The sequence below is a fragment of the Dioscorea cayenensis genome, chromosome 6, assembly GCF_009730915.1.
Source record: "Dioscorea cayenensis subsp. rotundata cultivar TDr96_F1 chromosome 6, TDr96_F1_v2_PseudoChromosome.rev07_lg8_w22 25.fasta, whole genome shotgun sequence".
NCBI classification, from domain to species: Eukaryota; Viridiplantae; Streptophyta; class Magnoliopsida; order Dioscoreales; family Dioscoreaceae; genus Dioscorea; species Dioscorea cayenensis.
In genome coordinates, this window is record NC_052476.1 from 17360384 (window position 1) to 17371858 (window position 11475).

Here is an 11475-nt window from a genome sequence, read left to right on the forward strand (position 1 = left end):
TAGTGAAACATGAACTAAAAAAATTTATATATATATATATATATTATTTCAATAAGCATAAATCAATTAAAGTTATTAATTTAGTTAAATCATCTGTCATATTATATGTTGAGGATCTTGTTTGCTCATAAGAAGTCTCTTTTTTCTCTTACTTGTGGAACTTATTTCAGTAAAAGTAGTATTTAGTAAAGTAAATTTAGTATTTAGTAAAATTTTATTTAAGTAACTTTAGTATTTAATTTAGTATTTAGCATTTGGTAATATTCAGTAAATTTTATTTTTATCATAATTCTTGTTTATGATATAAGTAAACAAAGTAATCAAAGTAGTAGTTAATTTAGTATTTAATAAATTAATATTTAAAGTATTAGAAATTGCTAGCCTTATGTTTCCTTATAGTAATGTATACTATTTTTCAATCAAAACCTTAATCCTATGTTTTCTTTTCGAAATGTTTCCTATTTTGCAAATAAAACCCAAATCCTATGTTTTATTTTCTTAATATCTCCTATTTATAAATTTTGAATCAAAACCTAACCTATGTTTTCTTTTAGGAATGTGTTCTATTTTTCAGGTTTGATTCAAACCTTAATCATTTGTTTTTTTTTTCGGAATGTCTCATTTTTTTTAATCAAAACCCAGATCCTATCTTTTGTTTTGGGAATATCTGCTAATTTTTAATCAAAACCATAATCCCATGTTTTTTTTATAATGTCTCAGATTTTTCAGTCAAATCCCTAACCCTGTGTTTTATTTTCGGAATACCTCCTATTTTTCAGTCAAAATCTAATCCTATTTGTTCTTTTCTGAATGTCTACTATTTTTAAATCAAAACTCCAATCCTATGTTTTGTTATAGTAATGTCTCATATTTTTCAATTAAAACCCTAATGCTATGTTTTTTTTTTTCGGAATGCCTACTATATTATGAAAAACTAGTTTACAATATCTTGCTGATGGAAAGAGTCTGTGTGCTAAAAATTTTGGCACTTTTCCAATTCTCCGCATATCCGCGTATGGTAAGTTTTTCACTTTGACAATTCTCCACAAGCCAATGTATCCGTGATTGTCAGGAACTTGCCCTTTTGAAGAAAGTGTTTTCAGCGTTAGCTCATCCAGGAACATGACGAAGCATACATTCTTCTTAGAATATTTGCCAAGCTGTGAAAAGTATGAGCTAGCGATACTTATTACTCATACAAAACCTGCGAGAATATTTCTAATGGTATATAGTATGGCAGTAGGCATAATGATACAACATTGAATATTCAAATATATGGTCTATGGTTCATGTTTGGGGATATTCCTTTTAAAATCCTAGAACTACATGTACAAGATTTCTATCAGTAATAGGCAAATTACCCAAAGCCACCACCCCTTGAGATGATTATGATATAATCAAGTTGGCTAAGGTCAGAATTGAAGGAGAAAGCCCACTTAGGGCCTGCTTGGTTGAAGGTTTTGGGAGGTAATGTAAAGTAAGGTTTTGGGAATAACCTTGCTTGGGGGAGGAAGTAAGGATGGAGGTAAAGGTTTAGAGGTTGGGGAGGTTTTGGATGGGAATTATTTTATTGTTGACCAAAATGCCCTTGGTCATTTACAAAAAGTCCAACATATTTAATTAAAAAAATAAACATATAGTCTTGCTCATCTTGCTTCTCTGGCCCCTTTTTCGTTCTCTCTCTTGTGCAGCCCCATCGGAACTCTAATCGCATCCCCATCGCAGCCTTCTGCTCCCTCTTTTTGAAAGTATGCTTGTTTACTGTTGATTTTTATCCACTTCAGTGGGGGTGGTGGTGTTGGTTTTTGAGAACGAAGATGGAGCTGCTGGTTCTTCTTTGGGGCTGAAATGGAACTACAATATTTGTGTATTTGTATAGCATTTTAATGTGTTTGATGTTTTTATTTTGATTTATGTTATTCATTGTTCTTGTTTTTCTTTCTTATCAGAATATGTGGGGAAGAAGATTGTTCATCAATTATTTAGGATTATCTTAGAATTTTACTCTATAGTATCTAATGCTGATGGCTTCCTTAAGTTTTGGTTCAGATATGAGTTCGTTATCTAAATATATATATATATATATATAATTATATATGTTGCTGGTTCTTCATAGGGGCCACAATGACACACTGAATGTTTATATGTTTGTATGACCTTTTGATTTGTAAGATTTTTCTTTTATTTTGCTTTATCTCATTCATTGTTCTTAGTTTCTTGCTTGTCAAAATAGCTAGGCAAGAAGAAAAACTTTGTTGCAATCTTTAGATTTAGAATGTTTATGAATTCTATGTGAAACTGTTAGAATTTGACTTTGCAATATCTAAAAGTTGATGACTTTAGATATATGGGTTAGTTATCTGATAATATTTTTAAGCATTTTTTATTGTGAATGTGGTGTTGCATGTTCTTCTTAGTGGCCACAATGACACTGCCTATTTATATGTTTGTATAACTTCTTGATTTATTAGATGTTTTTGTTTTTCTTTTATCTCACTCATTTCTCTTACTTTATTTTCTTAACAAAATATCTTGGGAGGAAGAAAATCTTTGCTTGATTTTGTTTGCAATAAGGGTTAGTTATCTGATGATTTTGATTTTAATTATTAGTGTGGTGGTGGTGTTGCTGATTCTTCTCAGGGGCACAGTGACACTAGCAATTTTTATGTTCGTCAAAGCTTTTAATTTATTAGATGCTTTTATTTTGTTTTAATATTATTGTTCTTGGCTTACTTGATTGTCAAAATGTCAAGAAAAAAAAAATTCTGATTGCAGTGTTGAGATGTTAGAGTGTTATGATTTTTTTTGGGAAATCTCGGAACTTGACTTTGTAGTATCTAGATGAATTTCTTTACTTTTGGTTCAGGTTTGAGTTAATTATCTGAAAAATCACTTTCTAAGTTTGAGTATGAAAATGAGATTACTGGTTCTTCTTACTGGCCATAATAACATAGCCTATGTACATGTTTGTATTATTTCTTGATAATTATTAGATGGATTTATATTTTTCTTGTTTTACTTGTTTATCAACATATGGGTAATTTGGTAATATTACTATAAAACCTTATCTCCAATTACCTTCAAACCAAACACAACAAGGTTTCAAAACCTCCATTTACCTTACCTTGCCCCAAGCAAGGAAGGGTTTAAAAACTTCTTTTTACCTCCCATTACTTAACTTTACCTTACTTTACAAAATCTCCCAAAACCTTCATCCAAGCAGACCCTTAATTGATCACGAGATATAGATTTCCATAACCATTTCCACATATGTATGCCATGCACTTACAAGAAACCTCTTTGATATCATACAACAAAGTTATACCCTAATCTCCGCTTTTTAAAACCAACTTATAAATAATATATGTCCAATGAGATAGAAAACTATTTGAATGTGGGATTTGTGGATTAAAGTCACATGAAGATTTCCTAAAACAAATGATCAAAGCTTACAGTGTAGTTAGATTTAAAGAACAATATACCTTCTTGCTTGCAGGTTTTCTCAAAAAGTCTGAACTTCCAAAAATGCATGATGACACCACCACATGACAAGTAGATAGGTAATCCTTATCTTGTTCATCTAAATCAAAACCAGAGCTAGGATGCTCAACTGGTCCTTTGAGGAAACCACAATGAATTGTTTGGTCAGTTGCAAGAAATGAAGCTTCCCTCTCATCAAGAGTTTGATGACCACCAAATTTTGGTACAAAGCTATCATCCTCACTAAGTTTTCCCTCTTTTACAACATATTCAAGTGTGAATTTTGTAAATTTCATGTAATTCTCTGGTTCCAAAAGATCACCATCACCAATTGACTCTATTAACTTACCATGCAATTAGTATGTAATTTAATTATTTTTACAGTTTTAATTAATATTCTAGTTATCATCAGAAAAAACACAATTATTAAAATTAGAACCATACCATCCAACTTAGACTATGTAAAAAATAGTATAAAAAGAAAAATAAAATCACAAAATTGATATAGATAAGTTATGCACCCAAGAAAAAATATACAAATAGGATCTGATCAAAAAATTAGAAAACCAATAACTCCTTTCAAAATATGGACTAAATAAGAATTAAAAAAACTATCAGAATATAGATTAAAATTTCTTAGTAATGAAGCACTTACTTGAAACAATAGAATATTACAAAATAGAACTCATAAAATTAAGATATTTTCCTTTAGAAAAAAAAAATCAAATCTACATAACATAAAAGATAAAATAATATATCAAAAGTACTTATGGCTTAATGAAGTTGAAGTCTATTTAACAAAAAAAAAATAAAAATCATTAAAAATGGATCGAAAGAAGAAAGAGAGCTATTAGAAAATTGAAAAATAAAATTATCACAAAAGTTAGATGAAATAGAAACAAAATATGTTTAAAGAAAATACAGAAAATTCAGAACATAAAACTATATTAAAAGTATAGATAATATTAGAAGATTTTTTTTCCTAAATCACATTAGATATACTAGTCAGATTAGTAAGCATCATAAAAGAATGGAAGTAGTACATATGATTGAAGAACAACAAGATAAGGCTATAATTATAAATATTAAATTAATTCCCAGAGAAAAATTATATAAATTTGGAATATTTGAATTAAAAACAAAAATATATGAACATTATGATGAAATAGATATATGTTGTACAAGTGATGATAAACAAATAGTATTAGATTTAATTACAAAATAACCATATCACAAAATGATATCCTCAGGTTATACTTTAATCCATCTAGGCCTAATAATGCTAGGAGTAATAGGTTTACATTGAAAAGGATTGGTACAAAAGTTTTAGTAAGTTTGGTAGACTTAAGGCAAATCGAAAACATGACTAAACCTACTATCGAATCCATAGAATTAGATATGAATTATAATCATCCGGAGATAATATACATGACCCCAAACTTCCTAATCTCCCTAAAAACTTCTATAAATATATAAAGATAGTAGTAAACTCCAAAGGGTATAATATGATTCCAAATGCATCAAATCTTTTACTAACAAAAATATTTACATGACAATTAACAAATAGTTGTAGGGTAAAATATATTTTAACACCCAAAAGGGTAAACTCTTTTTTAGAAAATCAAGGATTAAAAGGAATAGAAAAAAATACTATGCTTCAGAAATATTAGAAGGAAGTGAGGAACATAAAACCCATAGAAATTGTATCTACAAATAAGGATGTTAGATTATAAAAACAAAGGAATAATGATAGAAGAACTCCAAGAGTAAAATGGATCTACTTCACACAATGAATCCAAAATTAATTAACAAACAATTAGAACCCTTAAGAAAGTATTTTGGTACCATAAATACAAATATAATAGAACAAATAAAATATAGAAAAGCTATTTGGTTAATATGTGTTAGAGATTATGTAGTAACGAAAAAAGCTTATCAACAAAGTGCAAAAACTTTAATGGAAGTTAAATCAGTCAATTATGATAACCAGGGAAGCTGGATATGGATATCAAAATGGATACCAACAAAAAAAGTACATCCTTTAGAACACCAACAAAGAATGATTAGACTTAATAAGAGAAAAAATCATTATAAGATAAATATCAATCCATAGAAGTTCATTTTACACGAAAAGTTTAATAGATTCAACAGACATAACATTAATAGATAATCTTATAGATGACTTAATAAAATATAAATTAAGGACAAATAAAAATCTAAAAGAAAAAATAAAAGCTATAAAATGTCTTTGGTTAAGAGGAGTTAAAAGATATATAAGATTAAGGGATCAAATTCATTACCGAGCAAAATCACTTATAGAAGTTAGAACTAAAACTAAAAAAAAGGATGAAAAAGGCAAATCTATTTGGAAATCAACAAAATCAAGTATATAGATTTTTATCAAGATGAGTATCTTAGAGACCAACAAAGACTATGGAATTATCGAATGAGACTTACAAGTGAATATGATTCAATAGAAAGTTGTCATGATTAAAATAAAAGAAATAATTGAAAAAATATATCCAGGATATGACTGAAAAATAGATTTTGAAGAATTACCAGAAAATATAGATGATGTAAATTTTCTGATAGAATGTAGATATGATCGTTATAACTATCCTATGAAACTAAAAGAAGAAACTTATATGATGGAGGACATCAATAATGTAGAAGATAAAGAATATCAAAAAATCATTAAACAATTAGAAGAAATTATGGTGAATGTTGAATCAAGAGGAAGTAATAATAATCAAGATAACTAAAGAGCAGAAAGCTCTAATACTAGAATAATAGTAACATCTACAACCATTGAAAGAACCAGTAGAACTACACAACCTTTACAATTTCAATCCCAACATAGTTTTACTTGAAATAATTATTATGAACAAAATTACAGAATAAGCAAAGGAAAACCAAGCCCCTTAGAAGTTATAAGAATAATGCCAAAACAAAACAATGAAAGTAGTATGTTAGTATTAAGTATAGTTCATCCCCAGAAATGGCCTGAATTAATAGAAAGATGGGAATCAGATGCAACAAATGCACTAGAAAGAATACCTTATACATTAGACTCAATTGGAACAACAAATTTCATTGAAAATCTTTTAGGAAACCACTGCAAGAGACTTATTAAATAGCTAAACAATTAATTATTCTAAAGAATACCAATACATGGTACAGATGATAGATAACCCTTATAATGTAACATGACAAATCATACAAATCATATTAGGAACTAATTTATCCAGAGGAGATACATTATTACAATATATGCAGCTAGAGATTTAGAAAGACTCCAGATTAATAATTTTGGTGAAATAGTACAATTTAGTCAAGCATATATCACTTTAGCAACTAAAACAAGAAGTGCATTTACAAATAATGAATTAACTAAAATATGGTTTAATAAACTTCCTAAACCATTAGGAGACATAATTCTTAAACATTGGATAGATAGAGGACATAAAAATTTAACTGGAATATGACCATCAATAATGTTTACTTTCAATTATTTAAAGGATAAATGCTTAGAAGTTGAAGCAGATAGACAAATATCAAATTACAATTATTGTAGTAAAAGTTATGTACCAACACTTAATAAAGAATATAAAAAACATAAAAGACTTAAAAGAAGCCAATACTTTAAGAAAGGAAGACCTAAACCAAACCATTTTAAAAAATTCAAAACACATAAATCCCCAGAAAAATGTAAATGTTATTTATGTGGTAAAGAAGGGCATTATGCTAGAGAATGTAAGAATCCACAAGTTAAAAAAGAGATATTAAATATGTACCAAAATCTTGAAATTCATGATTAAACAGACATAGTAAGCCTTGATAGTAATGATAGTGAAAACGATAGAGATGTGCGTAGTATATTTGAGAAACGAAGGACCAAACTTTTTCTTTGAAGATTTATAGACTTTAATGATATAAGATGACTAAGCAAACATATAGTCTAGATATAAATCCAAAATATTTATTTGAACAGTATCATCAAGTAGAGGATTTTGAAAAATGTATACATGAGTTTGAACCTTTGTAAGATAAATTTTAAATCAAAATGTGATAAATGTTATAGATTTCATATAACAAGACATAGAATAACTTGCAAAAAATGTGAATTATCTTTATGCAGCAAAATGTGTTTCAGATCTTTTATAATTTTAATTTTGAAGAACAGAAGGCAGAAAGACCAAATATACCAAATAATGATAAGGAAATCATAGAGCAACTATTAAAGAGAATAAAAACCTTAGAGGAGGAAGTTAGTAAGTTACAGGAAGAACTAAAGAATATAAAAGATGTAAGAAATAATGGGAAGAGTATATTAATACAGGAGGAAGAAGAAAATAATGCCTAGAGAAAGAAGCAGAGAAACAGATGAAGAAAATCCAATAGAATTAGGAAAGATGATTAAATATTTAAGAGAATTTAAAGATAACATAATATTAAAATATTCTCTTTCATATTCTAGAAATAGAATAGTTGATTCTATACAAAGGATAATAGATCTTATTACAAAAAGAGAAACAAGAATGAATGGGGATGTTAGTGAAAATAAGGAGAAAAAAATTAACAATGTCCCAAAAAATAACAAAAATAGAAAAAGATATAGAACAAATACAAGCTATTTTAAGACAATTAGAAATAGATAATTATTTAAAGCAACAAGAACCCACAACTTGTCCATCTGCGATGATAGAAATGGAAACTACACAATCAGTAGAATCTTTAGTATTCTTATCACTATGGGAGTCATGCAACCTGAACCTTACCCCATAGTTTGTCCATACGCATTAGAGAAATTTGTAACTGCAAAACTAGTAGGTTCATTTGTGTTTTCTTTAATTGTGGGAATTATGTAAACAAGTCCCTTGTAGCAATAGAAGACAAAGGTTTGCTCATCAGAATAATAAGAGCTGTAGCTACAAAACCAATAGGTCCATATGTGCCTCTTGTTATGGTGAAAACCTGGCTATCCTCAAAACCAGATATATGTAAATTAGATAGTCTAATAATTATAAGTAACAAGTTTTCTCTTTCATGCAAAAATGGCAGGAAAAACTTTTATAATCATCAATCCATTTTAGAACCCCAATTGAAGAAGTCAAATAAATCATCTATAAAAAAAGTGATGACATCTCAATATTAATAATTCATCTCTGAACAAGAAGTACTGAGATAGTTAGCAAAAGAAGAAGCCTTTCCTGTAGGATTTGCAATAGATGGAAACGCATTCAGAGAATTATCACACAAGGATGTAGGATGTCATTGTGAAGAAGGTTTCACAGTATTAAAATGCTCATTAGATATGTCTCAATGGAGAAATCAAGAAATCAAGAAATCAATGGTGTACATATGAAAGCTATAAGTCTGTTTAGACATGGGTATCTAGCCAGAATTATGCTAACCAGTCCAGAGCAAGTAAATTTTTTGAATGACTACTGGCAACTGATCCATCTGCTTCACAGATTCTTCAAAGCTCTTGGGCCACATTTGGATGGATATGTTAATTTAGAATTAAATTCCATTCCCCCTTGTTGTGATGAAGGCGATGATGATGAAGCAAGACATCATATCAAGATAACTCTTCTTCGCCATCACAAGCCTGATCAAGAAAAGATAACTTCCATTATATTAAAATACGTGATCATCCCAAGAGATGTCAAAAAACAGATGAAATTATGACGAGCGTGTGCAATTTCTACTGACTGGAAGAGAACATGTCCTAATCTTGTTGAGAATCAGAGATGTTAAATGGTGTTGGAAACAAAAGTAATGAGGTATATGTAGATCAATACATGTTCCCCATGTATTATCCATTTCCAAATTTAATTTCACAAATGCAAGCCACCGAACATCACATGAAGAAGATTTATGCATGGGAAAGAGAATATCGATTTGGAGACTATTCTAGGGTAAGCATACCCTCTGAAGCATTAATGCTACCAAGCCCGAAAGGATCTCCTATAGGCTTAGATGACATTGCTGAATAGAATTTAGACAATATGATGGAAGGATAAGAAGTAATTCAAGGATTCTACTAAAGATCACCATTCACATTGCTCATCTTTTGTAGGACTGAAGCGATATTTGTTTTTTTAGTATGTAAAAAAGAGCGAATGTTTATTTTTTAATGTGTAAAATAGGATTGTAATTGTAGCAGTATTGTCGAAAGTGGAGAATTTATGTCATCCCCTATCATGTCAATCAACCAATGTCTTGTCAGGGTCTTGTCAAAACCCTGTTGCAAAACTTTGAGCTTGAGTGGTTTCAGCCCATGGTTTTGTGTCCCTTGGAGTCTATATAAGGCTTTTTAGTGTTTGTAAGAATCAATGACCAACTTTTGGAGTAAATTCTAAGCTTTATCAATAAAATCATCCGGTTTGCATAACTCTTCCATCTCTCTCTAACGCTTCCAACCTTAATCTTTATATCACTTTGGGCTATAGATCCATCACTGGTGTTCATATATATATATATAATGTATATTATAAAAATGACAAGGGTTTTACCCTTTTTCTTTCCATTAATGAGCTATAATTTTTTAAAATATTTTAGTTTAGTTTCACTTGCTCACTAACTTCAAATAAATACTGTGTTTTTGGATGATCATAGTGTGTAACGTTCTTTAATTAAATATTGTATTTAAATGTTGTATTTTTGTTGATGTCTTTAGTATAATTTTAATATTTGAATTTCTACATAGATGATAGTACCATGCTATTATTTGGATTTTTTTTTATGATTTTTATTTTTATTTTTATTTTTTGGTTTGTTTACTTGTTTTTGTTTTTCTCATAGGGTTTACAAAAGTAATATATCCTAAGATAATTTTTTAATTGAAAATTGTTATTAAATAGAAAATATAATGTCAATTTCATACTATTCATATTGTAATATATATGTTGCATTAATGGCTAACCGTTTACTTAAGATTAAAAAAATATATATTATGCCTTGTGATTACGAATTTTCCCAAATTACATTTTTACACAAAATACAAACATTAAATTGGATCAAACGAATTTAATAAAGTACTAATGGTTTCGTAAAAACAGTACATTGTGATTGGTTGAAAAGTTTCAATTTACTAAAAGCTAAGTAATTATAATTATAAAATTTAGGAGAAAAGAATAGATGCATTTCCATTATTTTGCTATGGTTTTATTACTATACACACACATAAGAGGAGCAATCTATTAGGGGTCAACGGATAAGAATTCTACCGACGCCTTTATATCAATCGTTGGATTCAGATTTAATAGTTGCACATCATCTATTAGTGTGAATAGTTGCATAAATAGTGTTTCTCTAGTGCTATGTATAGTATTATAAATAGTGTTGAGCTAGCAGTGATCGTATCACAGCCGTTCGATCATATCTCAATAGTAACATTCTCATCACAGTCGTTCAATCTCTACAACAACCCCTCCCTCTCTCTCCAACCTATTATAACCCTCGTCAATTGTTCCGATTACTGTTGCCCCCCCTCTCTCTCTTCACCAATGTCTCTGTCTTTATCTTCCATTTTATCGACTTTTTAGTATTTTATTAATTCCGCCAGATGTCATATACAGGGCAGTTAGAGTTGTACTACATGCACGCCCACAATATTTTCAGAAATCAAACAAAATTAAGAAATCTACTGCTATGCAATTCTAGAGGAGAGAAAAATAACATTCTTCCACAGATGACCCAATGAACAGTGAAATTAATAATATGGTTACAGTGCTTTACAATGTTACACAACCCTGTAACATAACGGTACCACCAACCAAAAGATACAGTCTATGGGTTTGCTTATTTGCCACCCCAAGTAACTTCTAAAACAAAATAAGACTAATTCATATATATATATATTCATTGAATGGCATTATCCTATACATGTATAAAAATAATTATGATATGTAGGATTATATGATGTTTATACGAGATTCAGATATACATGAATAAACCCAGCGATTTATGGATTTATGCTCCTCTTTTTAA